At 42.8% G+C, this 23,461-nt stretch overlaps 1 protein-coding gene across 3 annotated transcripts in view; it reads left to right on the forward strand.

Moving 5' to 3' along the window:
* The first annotated feature begins 4,556 nt into the window (after positions 1 to 4,556).
* The window catches only part of LOC119141625 (synuclein alpha interacting protein), an 84,417-nt gene continuing 65,512 nt past the window's right edge, over positions 4,557 to 23,461 (forward strand). For 2 of the 3 annotated variants that reach the window (XM_037374100.1, XM_037374102.1), the window contains exon 1: positions 5,186 to 5,337. The gene's annotated coding sequence lies outside the window, so the exon portion shown is untranslated. Of the gene's footprint in view, positions 4,676 to 5,185; positions 5,338 to 23,461 lie in introns of those variants that run through there. The other variant, XM_037374101.1, reaches the window with a different exon arrangement.

Genomic DNA, 23,461 nt, shown 5'->3' on the forward strand with positions numbered 1-23,461 from the left:
TGTATTCCCAGTATAAAACAGTAACTGAGTAATCCCACAAGCAAGCTATAATGCCATAAGCTAATGCAGGAACCAGCGGGGTTCAGCTACTTTGTGGGATCTGCTTCTGTGCACGCTCTCGCCTCCTGATGAGTGCAAGTTCACTTGCCCCTTAACAAGAGCTCCTTCCCCCAGCAAGTGATCTGACTTCAGCACAGGAGGGAGAAGGGGCTACACCAGAGCGGTTATGGAGCAGAGGATGTAATCTGCTACTTCAAAGTTCTTCTTATCTTGCGGCAACTTATGTGGCCATACACAAAGGTGGTCTTTGTACATATAGCAGAGGAATAACAGATAGAAAAAAAAAAGATGTGTTACCATCTGTAATTTGTTTTAAGGACTACACTTGAAAGGTTTCCAATTTGCCAAGATTAATTTTCAGAATTAATATCCATGATGTCAAATATTCACAAATTCGAAGTTGTGGGCTTGTATTATTGTCAAAATCTCAGGGAATTCCAATAAATCCTTTAGCATCTACCCAAATAAACTTTTGAAAGGAGGCTTAAAAGTATACTGGAAATAAATGGATGGTAAGAAAATCTATGAGAATGGACAGCTGCTTATTTACAGTAGGCAAAGGCAAAACTAAAGCCAGTGTCAGAATTTCAAAACTCAAATAGCTGCATGAGAAGCTGGACCAAGCATACATAATTTAACAGTGAAGCTAATTACCTGTTACAACAGTGTTGTTGGGAGTGTAGTGATCAGGATTAGATCACTTTCTGAAAAAACATTCTTTAGTTCAACCAGGAATTATGGGGCTTTATGCCAGAAGCTAGAGTAGCTGATTATGGTAATTGTTCCTGACCTTTTGATCCAGTAATACCATGTACTAGCTTTCCAACCATACATACTACGTGCACTTCTTCTGCACAGTTTTCCTGAATGTGAGCAGGACCTTGGATGCCACATTGTGAAATACTGTGTGTGATTCACCCAATATAACAGATCAAATCAATAAGCATTTAACAAAGCCCAGACGTGAGACTCCTCTCCCCTCATGCTAGTTGCCAAGTAGATGGCCTCTTAAGATCGCAGAAAATATCTTTCTGCACAATCCCAGAAACAAAGCTGTATGTGCTGAGAGATGTTTTTTAACTAATTATTCATGTTTTCATAATTCCATGTCTTCTTGCGGATGAGGATTCAATCTGCATCCTTTTCAAGGCAACCTCTTGCTTTCTGAAATTTTTTTTGGCAGCAGATAGGCCCATTGTGGGCTAACGGATCAGGTTCAGACTTCATAAACATTGAAACCAGTACAAAAACACTGCAGAAAAACAATTCTTTTTTATTGCAGTCCCAGGTACACAGTCCTACAGTTCCTTCAGATATAACAGCTTCATGAATCTAAGATGGTAGACTTATTTGTCAGCCCATGTCTGGTACTGTTCGTTGTAACCAAAGCAAAAGCAAAGCAGTCAGTCAGTGCCTCTTATCAGTCTGTGCAACGTTGTCATTGTTCTCTTGGTCAAACAGAATTATGCCTATATTTGCTATATCTGCTTCTCAGAATGGAAACGTTTTTCCAAATTAAGTAAGATATTTGATATATTGTAGGGCAAACTGACGGTAGAAAAAACTAAGAATGATGAGTTTTGAGAGTCAGATGCAAGGCTGACTTGGCCTATGTCCCATTTATCTCCATTCAGAATCTGAAGATGAAGATAGGAACAACGAACTTTGTTTGGGCTCACTCTTTTGAAATGAGTGCATACATTCTGTCATGCTCTAAAAATGGTAGTTATTCTTACTGGTCCTCAAAGGTGAATGGGATTTATGTATTTATTTTTTAAGGAGAGCATCGAAGTGCCCTGATAACTGCTTCAAATGACTGTGAGTTATCATGGATCATCACATGACCAAGTTACAGCTTGCTCTTTGTTACTTCAGGAGATATAATTACTCTCTAATTGCTAGGTTTTGCTTAATATGATACCGTTGGTGGTGTTCCTTGGTGGAGATATCACACAGCAGCAGTCCTAGGTCACCATCTGGAAGTCCACAGGCTGCTGTTATGTATGAAGCACTTCAAAAACTCTGCAGTGTTACCAACTGTTTAAGTTACCTGTACAGCAGAACACTGACTCCCAGCCTTGCTGCTCTGAAAAAAAAAAAAAAAAAGGCAACATACTGTATCTTACTGAACTCATCCCTTTCTGGGTCCTGCTGCTTCCTTTCTGTTCCTATCCACCTTTTCTGTTGCAGGACTGCTCCGCATTTCCAGGAACAAACAGGGAGGCACAAGAGCTGGTCCTGTACAGGAATAGAAAAGCTGCTGCAGGACATATCTCCATGGGCTTAGTGCCTTAACTAAAATGTGGTCAATGTGGTCATGTCTTCATGAGCAGTATTATCAAGCACAACACTTTCAAATCTCTCTCAAGGTCAGCTCTTAGAGGAGTTTCAAAAGTCATGGAGGGTTTTCTCTCATATTCATTAACATCCACAGATGTGATCATTGATGGTTGCTGTGATTGCTAATGACTGCCATGGGTCCTTGGAGGAGGCCACAGAATTCTGTTTGGAAGTGCTGCTAGCTCACAGAAGACCTATCTTTTCCCATGTCCATCCAACCATCAGCCATGCAATTCTGATGCAAATACCAGACCCATCTTCATCAGGTAGGAAAACTGAGGTTCAAGAAACCCTGAAATGATCCTAGAGAAACGTGCTAGGAAAACAATATGCAACATGGGAATTTGTTTCTATTTCTATCTGCTCACAGGATAAGAAGAGAGATATCATTAAATGATTCTATTTTAGCCAAAAAATAATGATGGTGCCATGTAGCTGGCAGTAAAAATTCATGGTAAAATTCTTACAGGAACTGAAAGTTGTATATCATAATTCAGATTTTGTACAGCCATATAGCTTGATCAGCACTTCTTATTCAAAAAATATTCCCAGCAATGAGTTCAGAAGTAGATATATAAACAGGGTTATCAGCTCTAATTGAGATACTATCATATATAACACATACAAAGACACTTGGCAAGCTTTTATCTTACAAGCTGTATTTGCATATGGATGGTATTTATAGCCTCTAAATTAAAGTAAGATTTTTTTTGGTTTTGGTTTTTCATCAACACTGTTCGTCAAGAAGGCCATATAGGAATATGACATTGTGTTCTGGAGCTGACCTGCATTCCTTTCAAACCATTTAATCACACACAGCTGACCAACATTCCTGTAGAAAACCACCTAATCAAATGCATTACAAATACCCCAAATGGTTACTTAATTTCCGTGTATGTACAAGTGTGAAATGTGCAGTGTCCAAATATGCCCTTTCATAAAAGCAAATGGCATAAAAGCAAAAGGTGTTTCCAAAGTAAACCTTCTCCCCCCCTCAATCAGCAGAGACTTTTTTAAGGTGGTTAAGATGGTATTGCTCCTTGTAGTTGGCCTTGCACATGAATATTAGAATTCACTGTAATTCGTATTCAAGTTTGTTTTCTACACATCTTAAAAATACAATTTAAGAAGAAAGAAATATAACAGCTTTCCACTTCTGGGCAAGTATGTCAAATGAGCTGCAAAATATTTGAAAATGCATGATGCTGTGGCACCCAGATAGCTCAAGGGACACATCACGGAGGACTGCACTTCCTTCCACCTCCTGATCACTGGGTTCAGCTGAAAAGCTTCTTGAGGCTGTTGCTGTCTGATGACTGTGTCTCAGGATTAAGCGAGTTATTTTAAACGAGTTTTCTTTATGCCCAGTAGCCACACTCCCACTAGCACTTTCACTAGAAATCCCTATAGGAAGGACAAAGACTCACTGAGTGGGGAAGCTGAACTGTTTTCCCTGTTTCCAGAGATCCTCATCTGGAGCGCTGCTCCGTGCTGACTGATGCGGGCATACTTGCGGTGCTGCTGCGTGTGCCTCACGTGTTCCGCGGGCAATAGTTTTCCAAAATGCCCAACTAGCATAAATTCATTTAAATGTCCTAGACGGCATCTTTCGGGATTTTGCGGTGTTTGCTCATCAGAGAAAGTAAAATCTGAGAAGCTCTGTGTTTGAGATGTGAAAAGCTCACTAAAGCCAGGGGAGGTGGCAGGGTGATACATTTAAGAGACAGCATGGAAACTGCCTATGAACAGTGCTGGGTGGGGGAAAAAAAAAAAAGCAGAAAAAAATAAAGGTCCCCGATAATGCTGCGAAAGCACGGCACAGAACAGGCCAAGTCACAACGAGGAAAAGCAGACAGCAGGCTCCCTGTCCTGCGCGTCCCCCACCGCCCCCCACCACCCGCCACCCGCGGGGCGACCTGTCGGGGTGGCCCCCCCGGCAGCCCCCGCCGCGCCTGGGCTGCTGGCGGGCGCACCGGGCGGCTTGGTGCGGGGGCGCCGCCGCTGCTCCGCTCGCCCCCGCACCCCGCGGGGAAGGAGGCTGCGGGCCGAGACCCGCCCGCGGGGAGGTGCTGGGGGGGGGGGGGGGGGGGGGGGGGGGATGGGGAGGGGGGGGTGCCCCGGCCCCATCCGCGCCAGCGGGCGGGCCGCGGCGGCGCTCTCCAGGTTTTACAGCGGACCAAAAAAAAAAAAAAAACCCCGCAGAACAGCCGCCACCCCAAACCCACCAAGTTTTTATTCCAAACAGATGTGAGCGGCCCGGACTCGCTGTTTTCAGGTATTTTTAGCGCAGCGCCGCGCCACACGCTGTATCGCCTGGCACGAGGGCGCCGCGCTCCCCGCGGGCGCGGGCACGGCCGCACACGTGCGCAGAACGCGCGTCGGGGGGTCGGGGGGGCGGCGGGCACCCAGTGCCCGGGACCCCCGGCGGGGCAGCGCCGCCTCCGCGCCCCGGCCGTCCCGCCCCCCGCCGCCCCCCACGCCTTCGCGGGGCGCCTCCCCCCGGCGGGGGGTGGTGGTGGTGTGGGGGGCGCCGCCGGTCCCCGTCCCCCCTCCCTGCGCCGCCGGTCACGTGGCGTCGCCCCCCGCGCCCCGAGACCGCGGAGCGCGGCGGCATTGTGACGCAGCAGGCCTCCGCCGCGGCGGGGGGAGGCGCGGCGCGGCGCGGCGGGGCGGGTGAGTGCCGCCTGCGGGAGCGCGCCGCCGGGCGGCCGGGGAGCGGGGCGTGCGGCGGGGCCGCCCCCTGCCTCCTCCCGGCCCCGGCCGCTGGCCGGTGGAAGGGCGGGGCGGCGGGAGCCGGGCCGCTGCCGGAGCCCTGCCTGCACCGGCGGGGAGTGGCGGGGGGCGGCAGCCGAGAGGCGGCACCTGGGTCCTTCCCCGTCTCCATCACCCCCGCGGCTGCCGTGGAACGACCGCGGCCGAGCGGAGCGGAGGGGTGAGGTGAGGCGAGGGGAGCGGAGCGGGCGGGAGGCTTTGTTGCCGCCGACAGCGCTGTCCCGCGGGGCGGCGGGGGGAGGCGGGCGGGGCCGCGGAGCCGGGCCCGGGGTCCCCTGCGGGGGGATGCGGTTAGCGCTGGGGGCGCCCGGCGCGGCTGGGGGCGTCCCGGGGGGCCGCGGGAGCGGGGGTGCCCGGGCGGCGGGAGAGGCGGCCGGGGGCGGGGAGAGGCTCGGCCCCCCCAGCCCGCCCCGGGGAAGTGCTTTCCGCATGAAATCACGGCTGAACGCGGGGGGATTGACCGGGGCCGAGCACATCCGTGATGCCAGCCCCGCGGGGTGCCGCCGCAGAGCCCCTCGCAGCGCAGTGGAAGCCACTGACACCCGAAGCGGTCGCAAATCTGCCGCTGCTCTGCGCGGGGCCGGGCGTCCCTGGAGGGGCACGCAGGCTTCAGCGCCCTCCTGTCCCACCGGGCACGCTGGAATCTGGAGGAAAACCGAGCAGGAGCGGAGTTGCCTGTAACTGCGGGGAAGCAAACGCCAGGTTGCCTGGTAGAAAAACTGCGCCTTGGCTCATATGCTTGGGTCAGTCCGAGATCGTGTTTTTGCACCACCAGGGATCAAACCTTTTCCATACCCACATCAATGAACGTTTTTATGTGAGCAAATGCAATTTGCGTGTGGAGCTCGAGGACTGGGTTCTGGGAGTACTGGCAACAAACCGGCTCCCAAAGAGTCTCAGTCTTCATTGTCAGTGTTATCACCCCGTGGCACTTTCAATGGCTGGCTTAAAGCCACAGCTCTTGGAGAGATACCACATCAGTCACAACTGCTTTTCAGAAAGCCTCCCCATCCCAAAATCCACCAAAAAACTGCTGCTGCCTATGGTTTCCATAGGAAATCTTGGAAGCATGGCCTCATTGTACACCTTGGCCATCCAACAGTGAAAGGTAACAAGTTTAAAAAAAATTATTCTGGAGCAAATCACTTGATTGTTGGATCCTTTTGTGATATTTAAATGGCTGAAGAAAAGAATACAACTGTAGCATAGGAAAAATCAAACCTACATTATATCTTAGGCAAATAGATCTGATCCTGCGGCCAGGAATTACGTTGAATGATGTGCACGTATTCAAGCCTTGTACATGTCGCGACTTTCATAGGGTCCTGCCTTTGCTGAATTTAGTAGGTGTATGTACCGCACATACTTCCCACAAGCCATGCATAATATGACGCATTTCCTTACTGCCACCCATAAACATGAGCTTCTTCATCCTAAAATCCTCCGCAGCTAGCTCATGGGCTGCCCAGTGGACATGGTAAGTCACTCCCCTCTTCATACTGCTAAGTCTGTGAGTGTACCTGGCACCATACTGGAGCCATAGTTTGAAGATTTTGCACCTAAAGCTGGAAACCTGGTCTAGAGAGCAGGCTTGAGGGGTCACTCAAGAGAGAGTTCAAACACAGTGAGAAGAGCTCTTCATGTGAACAAAACAATTAGAATTTGACGTGTCCAGTTGTCAAGAAGAAACTTGCTTTACCACTGTCATTGCAGAATTGTATAGCAGCATTACCTTTAGGTATTCCTTCAGTTAACAGAGGCATCGTGCCTGTGCCTGGTGAGAAAAGGCTCCCTTTGTAAGGTGTGGTGTGTTTCCTTTCTCTATGTTTTTGTGTGTCAAAGACTTGACTTATGCTAAGTGACTGCTCCCACTTCACCCAGTCACTAGGGTGTCTCAAACCAGCAGTTTGGTCATTTTTCAGATCTTTGTGATTTCTGGTCTGTGTTGTTGACTCAATGTGCGGCAGAAAGCAGATGTGGCTTGTAGCTTGTTGAGAAAGTGGGTAGAACAGAATTATATTGGAGGAAGGGGCCAGTGAGGAGTTATCTCCAAATCAGAGGAGCCTGTAAAAGACCAGTCTGTTAAAAAAACCTCCATGTTTGAGCGAATAGTCCAGTGTGGGCTACTCAAAATACTCTTAAGTGGCATTTTGGCATAAGGAGATGAGCAGTCTTTCAGGTAAGTAGGTCCTGTAGAAGACAGTAAATTATGTTAGACAGAAACTGCTTGTCATCTCAACGTTTTTTCTCTAATGACGGTGATGTGGTAAGTAAGTATGACATGATTTCTTTAGGGCCAGCATCTGAGTTTACAAAGAGCTGCATGGTTGGACGTGTGACTAAGTGGTACTTTCGGAGATGCAGTCCCTCTGCTGAGTACTGTGAATAAGTGATAGGTCACTTTGCATTTATTTTTTTCGTGATTGGAAATCCATAATTCCAAGTATCTACATATTTTGCAACCGTTTTTTGACAAGGCATCAGCAGAGCTTCAAGAAACTAGGAAGTGCCTCTTTCTGCCCCTCTGCTTCCCAAATTGTCTGGTCTTGCTGGGAGCCAAAACCTGTCCCCATGCAAACTTCATCAGTGCAAGAAGTCTTTCCCACACATACCTGAGGTGGGATACCACCCACACTGGTACACGTCTTTTTGCACAGTCCTTTTCCAAGGATGTCCCAGCCCCCTGTTGTCTCTACACCCACAGCAGCTCTGTCCTGCTTTGACACTTGCCTGATTAGAACCAGGATGGGGAAAGCCCTGCTGCAGCTGCTGTAGTTTCTGTTGTCTGAGATGGACACATGCGGGTAGCACTGCCTCCACGCTGTGATGAGATGCCAGCAAGAAAGGGGAGCACATGGCCAGAGGCAGCCCAGCGGGTGGGATTCTACCATCATGGAGAGTAGTACAAAAGTAAAGTGCAGGGATGCTGGGGCATTGTTTGATGTCATGTATACATGAAGTGGTGATGCTGCACCTCACAAGCACGAAGACCAGAAGTTCCAAGCAGCCTTTGTGGGATGCAGCAAGTTATCTCCCTTCACACGGTTTTTAAACATCTCAGCTGACAAGATGGGATGTGCAGCAGAGCTTTATTTCCACCCTTGTCCTACTCTATTACCTACCTGCATGAAGCTCCAGAAGCAACCCATGAATCATGAGCATGGTTACAGGAGCAAGGAGAGGAAGAGAAGGGAACAATTTCCATTTTCAGTGTTATTACAATAAACCTACATCTATTTCAGGTTAGAGTTGAAGGTAAATTGCCAGAAGGAGAATATTCTCATCGTTCCTTATGGAACCATGTAATTAGTGCTAAGTAAAATAAAGTTCATATTTTTCAGGTGAAATTCGTTGTAAGGAACCAGTTTGTCAATGCTCTACCATATATTGCTTAGAAAATACAGTGATTTTGCACAGTTGAATGTATATGTTCATTGTCAAGATGAAAAATATCTTAAAGTTGAGAAGTATTGGATTTTGGAAGGGCAAGTAGTTGTACTTTTCAACTGCTGTCAGGATAGGACCATAACTAAACTAAAGGAAATAATGCTTAGATAATTGGCAAGAGAACTTGGAGAAGTGTTGTGTCTGTGCTCTCTCTTTTTCTGGCAAATTTTGCCATTTCTCAAAGAAGACAGAGAAGATAGGCTTACATGGAGCAGGCGCATAGTAAACACAAGGGAATTTCTCTTTAAATGCAAATGTGGTTGTGCGATAGATTTATATGCACAGTGGAACCATTGGAAACAAGAAAATAGAACATGTGCGTCAAATACCTTATTGATTCAAGGTCCCAAGAGTTTTTAACTGAGGGGGGAAAAGGTATTTAATTAATTACTGTGGTGGAAATGTCACCTGCTGCTTACCTGTCTAAGGTGGAACTGTAATTTCATCTTTCAAGATAAAGCTCCAAGTGATTCAGAAGTCTGAAGATCTTAGAGATATCAGCTGCCATAGTTTGGCAGTTGGGGCAGTCCTTCATTAGGTATGTTTTCTTGTATGTTAAGGACCATTTATAAAAGCTTATTTTGAGTATGAATGTGGTTGATTTGCACTTTATTAAGAATTACAGAGTAATGCTTGAAAATTGTTTTTCTGGTTAAAACGTAGCATTAGGTTCGTAAGGTTTGCTGTAAGTATTTCCTTTTCAGTTCCGTTTCCTCCCAAGTTCTTGTTTGCAGTCAAACTGCTGCCATTATTTTCTTTGTTTATACTGGAGAAAAAGGCATTGTCTCGCTTACCTTTTAAACTCAATACAGTGTATTGCATGACCTCTTCTTGAGTATAAATCCACCCACTCCCCCACACCGTCTGTTTTATTGTTACTGTATCAATCTGGAACTTAACATTTACAATTAAATTCTAATCCGGAACCTAACACTTCCCTTCAAGCCTCGCTCCCCGCCCCCCCCCCCCCCCCCCCCCCCCCCCCAGCCCCCCATTCTTTTAGCAAACTTGTTTACATCTGTTAGTAAAAATCAGGCTGTGCTGCATAGCTTTCTCACATGTGCATGACAGGGGTATGCACATGATTATGATTTGAAGCTATACTGCTCTGCTGGTTATCCATGCAGGATCTGGCCACACTGAATGGCATTTTTCTTAAGAAATAGGAAATATATTTAACTGTCCAGACTAACAACATATAACTGCTGGCATGCTTATACATGAGTGTACCTATCTTGTGTTCTCTTTTACTAAAATACAACTGTAAATACTCTGTCCTTTGTATGCTATGCTGTCAGTTCCAGTTTAATCACAGTAGTAAATTTATGAAGAGCCCAAGAATTGCTTTTGAATTGGCTCAATATTTTAAGTATTGAAGTTGTCAGCATGGTGAGAGATTTATTTTAATATTTGTAAATCTGCATCCAAGATGTTTTTAAAAACCAACCAACCAACCAAACAAACAAAATAAAACTGGGAAATACAGTGTGCACAGAAGCAGAGTGCTAGCAAGGTAAATAAGCTGCACATCACACTCCCTGACCCACACTCCTATTGTGCTCAGTCTAAGTACACTAATTTCTCCTCTTGTACATGCAGAGAGTCTGAAGGTATGTGACCTAATTACGTTAAATACTGGGATATTACAATTTTGCAAACTCATATGTTGAGCTCTGGATAAAGCACAATATTTATGCTTGTTGCTAGGACATGGGTAAAAACTTATCTTGAATTACAGAATGGAATCACCATAAGTTATACTTACATCATTAATTATTTGCTTTTCATTAACTTGAAACAGATTTTAAATTAGAGGTAAAGAGATTTAGGGTGGCTAAATGTTAGCAACTTTGAGTAAATACTGTAAACTTGAACTCCACCAACGCTTTTCACTTCATACCTGCAGAACTCTAGCATTGTTCCTGTTTAAATTAATGGGCATCCTTGTGGTAGGTGTGAATGGAGTGAGGTGGTGTACCCATGGAACAAGCAGCAAGTTAGAAAAAGGAGGATTCAGCTTTTCCATGTCCTCTAGAATATGATGCATTCTACAACATCTTGATGCGATATTTGCTTGAAGCAGTTTGATAGCATAATTTTCAGGAGTCTGAGTTTGTTTGCATTCCTCTATATACATCTTTCTATTAGTTACTAGTGTAATGCATTTTAAGTTCACCATAGGAAAAGGAGAACTATCTTTTAATGTCTAATTATGATAGCATTAGTTGCCGTTATGATTGAACAGGCCAGATCTTGGAAAAAAATGCTGTGAAAGGAATTAGTTGCAAGTGAAAAGAGAACCAAATTTGTGATATACCGTTACAGAGCACATGGTGCAGTTCCCAAAATTAATAGTTGAAGGTTTTGCATTTAGTTCAATATGTTTCTTTTAATGTTTGTGTTAGAGTACCATGTTGTATCTGATAAATGGTAATGACACTACTTTTGGTGATAAGTTGACTCTTAGTTCTAGATTCAGGAAGCCTCTGTTTACAAATAGCCAATACAACATTTCTTGGAACAGAGTTTTGGGAGCACCAATATCTGAGAGATTAACATAAAATCATTACCTGTTGCTCAACATTATGAATCTGCTACTGATATGTATGACACAAATTTAGCAATTATCTCAGCTGCTTGGTAGTGCTTTCAAAAGCATTGATGATGTCAGTATAATGGGTAGGTTTTTCACAACATGGCTTGGCAACTTTAGCTGTTCATTCTCTAAGGCTGAACAGACAGCAATTAAACTCTCACCCACATCCTTACAGTTGTTCTTGAGGGTCATAGATGAAGCACATTAGCAAACAGTGTAATGGAGATTGTATTTCTGTTCTTTACTGTGATGCTCCCTGTGTAGAAGAGTTAACCATTGTCTCTCTGCACTTCCTAGTAAAGCACTTCACAAATACGGTCTGAGATGAAATGGCTGGAACAGTACTGCCCGATAACTAGAGGTTTAGCTGTGATTGAGTGCTGAAATGACCAGGTCTGGACAGCTAAGTGGAGCATGACCGTGCATGTTCTCAAGGTTTCCACAGAGGGACAGGCAGCAGCATGGGATTTTTATCCATGTGCCCAGAATTTTCTGTAGTTCAGTAGATCACTTCTTCCCATGGTAAATGAGCCCATATATAATCCCTGCTGCTGTGATACGATTCCTACCAGAACTTTAATTGTCTGAATCAACACTAGCTTGTGTGTCTTTATACTCTTCTGGTGAGGCAGCTAAGCATGCTGAAGAGCTGCATTCCTTCTTAACTTGTCTTCTGGTTGTGATTTAGCAAAACACACTCAAAATCACTCTGGAGTGAATCATTCATGATGCAGTTTAGGAACATGTGTAAATCCCTTTGGTCACTTGCTGGGCAAATGGCAGTAAGTGATCCTTGAGAGGCTGTAGTGTCTCGTAGTTTGCAGCTAGCAGAGTTGTGTTGCAGCTGTACAGCAAACCATTGTCTGAATGGAGGAGGTCCTCAGTTTGATGGAATTCATCAGCTCCTGGGTTTCTGCATCACAGGAAGTTCTGCCCCTGGTAGCAGCAGTAATGGATGAAGGTGCTGTGGTGTCTTGATATTCTGAAATAACTGGCCTTGAAGCAGCAGTTAACTGATGTGCCTGCTTAGGTGAGGGCTTCGGCATCCGGCATTAACGCTTTATGAAGAGGAATGAGTGCCGTTTACAGGTAACACAGATGCCTCCAGCTGCCTGTAGAGTGTAACAGTCTCTTCATTAGACAGTAAAGCTGGGTGAGTTGCTGTACCTGAAGGATCGGGATAATCTGGCCTGACTCAGTGAATTCCCAGAGGAAGGGCTGACCAGCATGTGTTACAGTGTCCTCCAGGAGGACAAGGGAAGCAAGTTGTGTAGGGGGAGGAATTAGCCCAGCTAATACAATTACCAAAATGGACACTCTTCCCAGCATGTGTTCTTCATCAAGTCCTATTTGCTTTAGTGTGTTCCCAGGCTTTGCTTTTTGCAATTGCAATTTTTAGATTAACTTATCTACAGTAGCACTATTTCTGGATGTGTCTACACTGCAGTCGAGTAGTGTGATTGCAGGACATGCAGACAGATCTGTACTACCTTTGATCTATATGTGATGTGAAGATATGCCAGCCTAGACTTAAGGGAGGACTGTCGAAGCCTTCTGGACAGATTGTTAAGTCGTGCTGAAGTCTGTTTTCATCTGTCTTCACTGCTATTTTTAACAGGGCTATCTAGATTAGCACTACTGTGGATACTCCTACGCATGCTGACATAAATTCACAACTGCATGGTCACTGCTTCCTTACAACGCTGTTGGTGGATGCTCTGCACCTGGGTGTGTGTCCCTTATTCTTTATACTGAGACAGACTAGTTTTATTTTCAGCTGGGTTTAGTTGGTTATTTCACTCTTTAATTCTTCTCTTTAAGGAATTATAGAAAGGGCACTGGAGTGTAGGAGAGACTTCTGGCAATTTTCCACTCCAAAAATTCATTTTATAGTCTCCATTCCAAGTCTGATTGTTAAGCTCAGCTTTAAATAACCTCCAGACCCAGGCCCACACATTTTTGCAAGTGTTAAAATCCAGATGAGAAACCAGGTTGATGGAGCAATGTTAGAAATTTAGCATTTTGAAATGTTCTTTATGAAAGCGTTGAACCTAGAGTACAATTATGTAAAAAAAAATGTGTGGTATTATATGAAAAATAACAGCAATGACAGTAAGGTGGTTACCATACATAAAACACAGTCACACTTTATTAAAAGGATTTGAATATATTTTTAAGAGAAGTAATGTGTACGGTTTTTGAATGTTTCAAGGAGGAGCCCCACACTGCTGAGTTTCTTGTTGGTTTTGTTTGGGTTTTGTTTTGGTTTGGTTTAATGGAGGTAATAGGGGTTATTTTTGCTTTGTCAGTCAGATTAATCCTTATTTTACTCCACAGTTCTGTCAATGAAGTGTGCTTCTAATTAGGGTACCACGTTGTAAGAGTAAGGTTTGACCAACAAATATGTTTCCATGTCAGATTTTAGTGTTTTTTTATTCAGAACTCATTATAATCCAACCAGGCAAACAAACAAACCAGCAGAAAACAGCAAAACTGATCTGTATCTAAGGATATACTGTGAAAAGATCTGTCAAGTATCTAATTCTTTTACTATGCAATTTTAACGCTATTTAACAAAGGGAGAAAACAGGGCTTGAAAATTAGATTTAGGGCATAAAAAGATGAATTAATGCAGATTTTTTTCATGCCACAAAAATATTTCACATAAAAGCAAGCACTGTCAAACACAGAGGAATACAAAATAGACTCTAACAAGGCATATGTTTCTGTGACATGAGACATGCTGTAGAGAAGTGAGGTGAAGCTGAGCTTTTTGGTCTGGCGGAATGTTGCAGCTTACTTATCTGCCAAGAAAATATTTTGTTTCTAGATAAATGGTTGAACTGAAATAAATAAAATATTCCCTCATCTTTCCTTAAACAGTTCTTTAAAAAAAGTATTTCTTACGGTTGTCCTTGACACCTTTTTGAGGAAAAATAACAGTCTTGGTTCGCCAGATGGAGGGCAAGAATGCAAGCACATACTACCTAAGCCTGGTTCTAGCACCACGTGGCCCTGAATAAATTATCTTAACTCTTTTCACTTATCCATCTGTAAAATGAGAAGAAAATACATTAGGGAACTGCAATAGCAGAATTGTCAATAGCAACATCTTTTTGTAATATGGAGATCTGAAAGTAACTAATATTTTTCATTGTGAAAAAGATTCATCCTTCTCTTGGAACAGCTCAGCCAGAGGCTGAGTGTATCTCCTGTAGTGTACTTAGTCTTCCTCAGTCCCCTCAGTGATCCTGCAAAACGCCAAGGGAGCCCTCCCACAGGACAGTGCTCTACACAGGTAGCTCATCGTGTGCTAAAAGTGTAGAACTCAACGTCTTCTTTTGGTTGAAGCTCCTTGGAAAAACAGCCATCACTGGAAATTACATAAACACTTAAAAGATTTCTGATGATTACAAAGTCAGATGCTTTTAAACTAAAAAATCAAGAGCCACTTTGTGCTGTCTTTGCTCTTCCCATTTTTGGCAGGTTGCATGGTGGTCAAGGATGTTTAGCAGGTATCATTGGCTCATTTGCTAATGGAGCTGGAAGGCACATAGATAACAGGGTAAAGAAACAGCGTGGGCGACCTGGTTACACAGCACGTAGAAGAGGTGAACGTACTGAATGCTGCCTTTGCCTCAGTCTTTGCTAGCAAGATTGGCTTTCAATGGAGGAAGGCTGGAGCAAGGAAGGTATATCCTTGGTGGAAGAGTGTCAGGACAGGGAATACTTCAGCAAACTGGACATATGTAAATCCAAGGGCCCTAATGGGATGCACCCATGAGTGCTGAGGGAGCTGGCAGATGTAATTGTGAGGCCACTCAGCAGTCTTTGATCAGTCATGGTGACTTGGAGAAGTACCTGAAGGCTGAAGGAAAGCAAATGTCACCCCCATCTTCAAGAAGGGCAAGGAGGACCCAGGAAATGACGGTTGGGCCAGCCTCACTTCAACCCCTGGGAAGATGCCCCTGCAGCTAATCCTGGAAACCATTTCCAGGCACATGAAGGACAAGAAAATAATCTCTAGTCATCACTGGGGAGGAGGGGATAGTCATGCTTTACCAACTCAATACATTTCTGTGATGAAATGTGTAGCCTGGTAGGTGAGGGGGAGAGCGATGGATGGTGTCTACCTAGGTTTCAGTGAGGCATTTGACACTATCTCTCATAAGGTTCTCACAAAGAAGCTGTTTATGTGTGGGCTGAATGAACAAGCACTGAAGTAGATTGAAAACTAGCCGTATGGCCCAGCCCAGAGGGTTGTGACCAGTGGAACAAAGTCTCGTTGGAGACCAGTTACTGGCAGTGTACCCCAGGGGTCAAATCTGGGTCCAGTCCTGTTTAACATCGTCATTAATGATCTGGATGATGGGGCAGAGTGCATCTTCAGCAGGTTTGCAGGTGACAAAACTGGAAGGAATAGCTGATATGCCAGAGAGTCAACATTGCCAACCAGAAGAGAGCTCAACAGGTGGGACAAGTGGGCTGATAGTAACCTTAAGTTACTGCACAGAAGTGCAAAGCCCTGCACCGGTGGAGGGGCAACCCCACACACCAGTATATGCTGGGGGCCACCCAGCTGGAAAGTAGCTTGCAGAAAAGGACCTGGGGGTCCTAGTGGACACCAGGTTGAACATGAGCCAGCAAGTGTGCCCTTTTGGCAAAGGTGGTGAATGGTATCCTGGGCTGAACTGGACAGAGGACATCCAGCAGGTCAAGGGAGGTGATCCTTCCCCTCTGCTCAACACCGGTGAGGCCATGTTTGGAGTACTGTCCAGTGCTGGGCTGCCCAGTATGAGAGAGTGATAGACATGCTGGAGAGACTTTGACAAAGGGCCACAAAAATCAGTAAGAGATTGGAGCATTTCACATAAGACTAAGCATCTGGGACTGTTCAGCCTGGAGAAGGAAGGCTTAGGGAGAGCTTTTATCAACATATAAAAATACCTGCAGGGAAGGTGCAAGGAGTGTGGAGCCAGGCTCTTTCCAGTGGTGCCAGGGGGCAGGAAAAGGGGCAACGGGCAAAGATTAGAACACAGGAGATTCTCTCTGAACATCAGGAAACACTTTTTCACTGTGAGGGTGACTGAGCACTGGCACAGGTTGCCCAGGGAAGTGGTGGAGTCTCCACCCTTGGAGATACCCAAAAGCTGCCTGGACACAGTCCTGGGCAATGGGCTGTAGCTGAAACTGCTTGAGCATGGGGGTTGGACCAGGTGTCTTCCAGAGGTCCTTTCCAACCTCAACTCTTCTGTGATTCTGTGAAACACTGCAAAAAGAGTCATTATAATTAATACAGACAGGGCAACGCTGGCTAACCTGTGTCTCTGCCTCTGTCATGCTGGCCTTGTACAGTGCTAAGCATGATACCCAACTCATTATATAGCAGGCAGCCATGAAAGCTATATGCTTTCGCGTTTAAGTTGTCTACATTGAGCCTTTTGGTGTCTGGTACATAAGAGATGTGAAATGCAGTGAGAGTCATCTCCCACTTCTGGCAGTGATGAATACAGTCCGGAGATACGAACAGATACACAGGTACTCCCATGCACCGTTCCTGATCCTGGCCCTTCTCTTGTGTTATTCAGTAGCTTCTCTGAAGTCCCTTTGTCTCCGTTTCCAATTTCTGGATGGGGATAATAATGCTTTCTCATCTTGTAATGGAGATGGTGAATGAATTAATGAATGTTTGTGAAACACTTGGACAGTACTGATGAGTGACCTTGAAAAAAGCAGATATAAATTAAATAAGATTTAGAGTAGCTAAATGCTGGATGGGGGGAAATAAGAAGTGGAAATAACCACCTGCTGTTTCTGGGTAGTCTTGGTTGTGCCCTGCATGAGGTTGAGTTCCTTTTGTAAAACACTACAGTGTGATCCTTCAGTTAGACTGTATCAAAGTCAGTACAAGGAGATGAATGTCCCCTTGCGTAAATTTTGTAACATGGTAGTTATTGACATAGTGAGGTTTATTTCTTTAGCTCGTTTCAAAGGTGTAGTTACATTTTTGTAAAGGGTTTTAAGAATCTCTGAAAGAAGATGCTACAAAATTACAGCTTAAAATAGTATTGCTACTTCTGCAGCCGGCATTTCTGCTGTCATCTCATCCTATACTTCTGTTAGAGCACTAGTACCTGTACAACTGAGTGCTAATGTTGGGTCATATTTGCTGCCTTTATTATTTAAAATAAATAGTGTTGGATAGCAGCACTGTAGGTATGGTAGCACTTTATAGCTGCACAAGTGCAGTTGCAGTCTACTTCTGATTTCTCAAATTAAAAAAAGACAGTTTTGAAAGACAGCGTTCTGATCTAGGGGTTTAGATGTCTCTCAGAGAACTTTAGCTGTTCTTCATTGAATTTTCCAGTTTCCACCAAACTGAAATAAAAAATTCTTGTTTGGCAATGCTTGAATTTCCAGTGATTTACACTGTTTAACTTCTAAGAACTTTTGCAAACAACATCTTAGGCTATATCTAGGGAATAAGGTATGGAAAATTGTAAAGATTTTGTCCTTTCTTCATTTTGATTTTATCAAAATAAGGATATTTGCATAGCTGTTGACGGTCAAGTGCCATTGCTAATTATGAGAAAAGTAACTTGTAGTAAAATTGCTAGATGCTTTTTAATTATATTTCTTTGCTTTGAAAGTAAATACCTGTAATATATGCATATAGTCAAATTTTTGTATTTCATCAAGTAGTCACAAATGGAAGTGGGTTCGTCCGAGTGATAAGGAGAGTGGCCTCTTGTGAGTTTTTGAGTTCCAGGTTTGGGGTTTTGGCCCATGTCCAAGATATGTGCAGGTACGTGCTCTGTGATGTGCCGTGCCTAACACTGACTCACGTACCACATGGAAGTGTACTGCTGGTTATCTACTGGTGCCCCAGACCCTGACTGTGAGTAAAACCCACTTTGCATCTGCAGAAAGTTTCCCTTCGAAATTTGGAGTATTAGACTTTGTTAGAGTTTAGCCATTGAATACCGTAGTGAATTTCTGTTTGCAGAGGATGGGACAGTGAGAGTCAATTGTCCATAAGTTAAAAAAGGAGGGAAAAAAAGGGTGCAGGTGGAGGACAGAATAGGAAAGTGGTTTGGCCTTTGTTGCAGAGAAAACAAGCCTTCCACACGTCAACAGGGTGGTGCAGAGAGTTCACACAAATGGTGGATATACTTGACATATTGTGACTCTTGTAGGGAATGTTACTTACATAGGAGTTTTCCCTTGAATTTATCATTAAAGCTCACACGAAGCAAAAAATCGTCATGGGACTAAATGCAGGATATATATTTTGGCAGGCAAATGTAAATGAGTCAAGTTCTAAATTTCTGACTTCAAATACAGCATTTGAATGTTACAGACTTAAAGAGAGCACTGTTTGGCGTTAGTTCTTTCCCAGGATATTTCTAAAAGTAATAGAACAGACCACTATGGGACTACAAGGTGTTGAAATTCTAATGGATGATTATTGAATTTGTGTTAAGGAATTTAAATGAGAAAATGAAGGATGCAGGGAAGTGTTTGAAAAGTGCCTTTTTCTCATTCTAATAATAATAATGATAATGATTAAAAAAAACCCAAACACCAACATGACCTAACAGATGCTTCAGCATTTGAAATACATTGAGCAAAGATATATCGGATTACTTGGTTTATTGAAACAACAGTTATAAATGAAATGTGTTCTTCAGTGAAAAAAGCAGCTTAGGAAGATTTATGGAGATGATATACCGATTAAATTAATTCCACATTTTTCTGTGATTGGTGCCACTGCAGAAGATAAGGTGAGTAAGAGTGTTGCATAGCATTAAGGAGACAAACCAAAGCCAGGATTTGAGCAATGTGTCAAAAAACTGCAGCGTCAGATACTTTGATTTAATTGAACTGGTTGTACTAAAAGCAGAAACTTATGAAGGATCGCTGACCCAGTGCTACTGCCCCCAGTGCTGCTGCCGTTGATTCAGTGGAAAAAGGAGAGACCTCAGTTTCTGGTTTTAAATGGGAATGCAATGAGTCACATCTGCTTTATTAAAGACGTTGACACAGAATTCCCCACCTCCCCCCAAACCAACACATGGTTTGGAAAGGCTGAGCTCTGCTATGCTTGATTTCATCCTCACATAAGTGCTGGAGCCTACATTAGCAGTGGTAGTTGCCATAAGCCCTTTGCTGTTCTGTCATACTTTGGGGCCAAGTATCTGGTTCCTTGTGGATGCAGTTACTAGGGTGTATTATTTTTGGATTTTTACACATGCACTAGGCTACCAAAAGAAGGCATCTTTTTTATTTTGTATAATTCATGAACTAGCAACAGCCCTGCAGATGTTGAATATTCATTATCTTTGCCAAAAAACTTTAGAAGTTGTGAACAATTTACGGCACAGTGCTTGTCAAACTGTACTTGGAGTAAACTGTTGTTAAAGCAAAATATCATGCGTATTTGGATGCATCCCTTTCTTCTCAAGTTGGTTGGGAATTGTATGTAACCATTAATTTTCTGAATATTATGTTTAATTCTCAAAAAAATGCATGTGTCTGAAGTTTTGCTCAAGTAAATACAAGGACAGTGTGTATACTCACACATGCTTTTTCATGTGGTGTTTCTTTACTCTGGTAGAGTTTTACATTACTATTGTGTGGTTTTAGGCAACACATGGGCTTTATACTTTCAGCCACCATTTGGGATATAATAGTTGAATTTTCATTTTTCTGTGTGTTTTCTGTACAGAACAAGTCGTGGTTGCTGTCTTAATGCTAATGGCTTATGGTACATTACGAGGATTGATAGGAAATGTGGACATGCAGAGTAAGACATTGTTAGTATTCAAATAGTTGATTCCTCCTTATTTGACAGCGTTTCCAAATAGCTGCACAAGGCTGTGCTCTTTCTTTGCTTACTTAGCAGTGTACAGATTGTGTCAAATAATTTAGGAGACCTGTCAGCTGATCTCCCAATTCTCATTTAGTAGTTGCCTCCTGAATTAAAGAAAAGGAATTAGCACTGGCTTTAATGTGGAGTGCACTGTATTTCAGTTGCTAGTATTCTTTGAAATAATGAAGTGAACTGCAAATAATCTTGACATGAAATAGCACTGCATTTTATGTCTCTCTTTCAGTGTTCCAAGCAACCATTACTTGATCCATATAAGTCTTTGGTTCAGGCTCAAATCTAAGTTTAATGGAGGATTTACAGAAATGTTGAACAGCGCAAGTACTTGTACATGATTGATGCAGTGTTCTATATATATTTTACAGTTCTGCATTGTAAATTATTTGGTGTTTTAGTATTAAAAACAGATGACAACCTATAGCTTTAGTATTATGTATGCATAGAAGATGGCTATATACCCATACATACTCTCTGTATTTGTGACTGTTGAATCTTATACTATATTAAAATGTATTATTCATTTCTGCCAACAATCATGAGTCAGTGGAAAATAATGGGTGCAATCATTTGAAAAATGTGCATTCACAATTTACTTATATTCATCTCAAAGTTCAGACTGCAGATGTGTAACCATTCATTTTACTGTTCTCAGTGATGCGTGTAGGCCTCCTGAGGATTCACATTTATGGACTTGCTGCATTGCCATTCGTATTTAAAGTAGAACAGATAGGTAACATGAAATAAAATTTATTTCTGCCATAGAATTTACTGATATAAGAGGTAGTTATATAAAAAAAAATCAACACTCAACCTGATTTTGTTAGTTCAGCTGCTCTATTTTCACTTGTGAAGTCATAAATTCAATTTGCAGCGGGCTTTTCCTTGTAATTGCAAATATTGTATGTGCATTTTCTCCAAGGAGTCACACTTTGGAGTACAAGCAGCTTTTTTCCCCTAAAATTTTGCAGAAAGTAGAGAAGGAAGGTAAGTATCTTTTAAGCTTACTTTGTTAAGCAAGCTTTTCTGGTCAGATTTCACCTTTCTAAAATGACCTAAGAACAGAATCGTTAATTCCTGTTGTTTCTGCTCAGTCATAATTTTCCATGGAAAGTTATGTCATACACAATGTCCTGGTCTGTATGTGAATATATTATTTTAACCTAGGTTTAGTGTTAGGGTTAAATTACCAATATTCAAAACAAATGTATTGGAAGACTTCTTTGGGTAGCTCAGCTTAAGAAAATATTTTTAAAGCACAGAGGAGCTACAATGAACTAGTTACTAGCTGCACAATTTAAACTTGAGCCTTTGTACATTCAGTGCTCCAAAATATATCAATAGCAGATTTCCCACTGTTATACCTGTTCTATTTTATTACTGATTGTTCCAGACTGTGCTTCTGGTCTAATTTAATCATATTCATAGCTTGATAGGATATATAATTTTTTTTTCCTTTGATTCAGTTGTTTTTGCTTTGCTTTAGTCCTTTCATTGATACTGCATCCTTCATGTTTTTTCACCATTTCAATAAGCAAAGGAAAAAAGCCGTTTCATAGACCTTCTTAACAGAGCTACTTTTTACGTATTACTGAGATCTTGCCGTTTCAGAGGTTGTTTTGATTATGGGGCTAGTACAGTGTGAATAATCATAAATTCAATCTTACTAGAACCTCCATAAGAAAATATTGCAGTATCAAACCATTGCTGTAAATTTTGGCTCTTGAAACAGTTTGGAATAAAAATTAAGAAAAGCATTTTTTTCTTCTTTTTAAAATTTTAATAACATGTTAAGATTGATTGCTGTGAAGGGGAAGAAAGTGAAAACGATGTTTTAGCTACAGGTATAGTGTAATATAATGTTACCTAAGTGTATTTTAGATCTCCAAATACAACGTGAAAAATGCAAGTTTCACCAGGATCAAGAGACACAAAAATTCTTTTCCCGTCAATGTAGTGGTTTAAACCAAACAAAATGCTTGAAAAATTACAGCACTTACAAAATCTTTTAAAAATACTTGCAGATTACAATTTTTCTAGACATAGGCCTCCAGGATGGCAACATAATAAATAACCTGCTCTGAGGGAAATCGCTCCCATAAAATTGAGGAAGTGAAAAAATCACCAATGTTGTGTTTACATCACCTGCATAGTTCTGCAGAGTGAAGGAGGTCATTCTCTTTCTCGCTTTGAAAACTAAATTTAGTATACTTTTTTCTGCATCCCTCACTCACACCCTGTGGAGTACTCTAGGGCACCCTGTTCTGGCTGAGAGGCGGTGATTTGGAGTCAGTGTAGCTGATGCCAGAACTGTTAGATCTTTAATTGGTGAAAGGAGGAGGATAATCAGGGCTTGCTTTTTTTCTAGACTCAAAGGGAGCTTTTCAGATTTCTGAACTGGAAAGTTCACTTATGTCACGACTTTTGGTGCCTTAAAGCACCTACCCCTGAGTTCAGTTTTGGAGACTGGCTGATTTGGAAGCTCTGGTTCTCAGGTGGGTAGATGAATCAGTTACATTAGCAGCAAATCCTGTCTGGTTGTTCAGTGTAAATCTGAATTTTATGTTCTGTGGTATACTAGATAAAGCATGATATTCTGCAGAATTGCTTGTTATACACACTCAGTTTCCATATATACACAACAGTATTTTCTGTCCTAGTGAGACTGCCAGCTGATTCTCAACAGTCTGACTTAGATCTACTTTCACTAGTATGGAAAATAACTGCTTAAAAGGTCCTGCTACAATTTTAGAGAATTTGTACAAGCCTTAACTAACTTGCAGGCAAATGGAAAGTTGAGTCATCTTGCAGGGAAGAATGTGGCTTCGTAAGTATTTCGGTGCTGGCCTCTTTGAATCTATCAGTTAGAGGAGAGGTTATTGTCTTTACCACTTACAGTTCTATAGATGTGCCTAATCTCTCAATGAAACTCTCCCATAAGCCTCTTAGTAGTTTCTTTGTTTGACTGTCCAGCACTTCTTGCAGCTTTGCATGTGTTTCTGCAAATCCACAAAGAACAGTACTGCCACAAAACTCAGTTGCTTATCTGCACTTGTAACTGTGTTCGACCTTTGAGTGTTTGGGCAGCCGAAGTGGGTGAAATTCTTCCTAAATGGTCCGAGAAGAAAAGTTGAAGAACTTGGCTATGAGGGTTGGAGACTGTCGGATCCAGGACTTAAGGCAGATTCAGAATTCACTTGCCCCTGTTATTCTGCCTTCTCCAAACCTAATATTGGTTTTAAGGCAGTAAAGTTGCAAAATTTATATGTCTGAATAACTACCTGTTCAGCACAGTATCTGTACTGTAGTTCACATAAGGCTTTACTATGATATGACAGCTATTCACAAAAAAAGAACTG

Source organism: Falco rusticolus, chromosome Z (genome assembly GCF_015220075.1).
Source record: "Falco rusticolus isolate bFalRus1 chromosome Z, bFalRus1.pri, whole genome shotgun sequence".
NCBI classification, from domain to species: domain Eukaryota; kingdom Metazoa; phylum Chordata; class Aves; order Falconiformes; family Falconidae; genus Falco; species Falco rusticolus.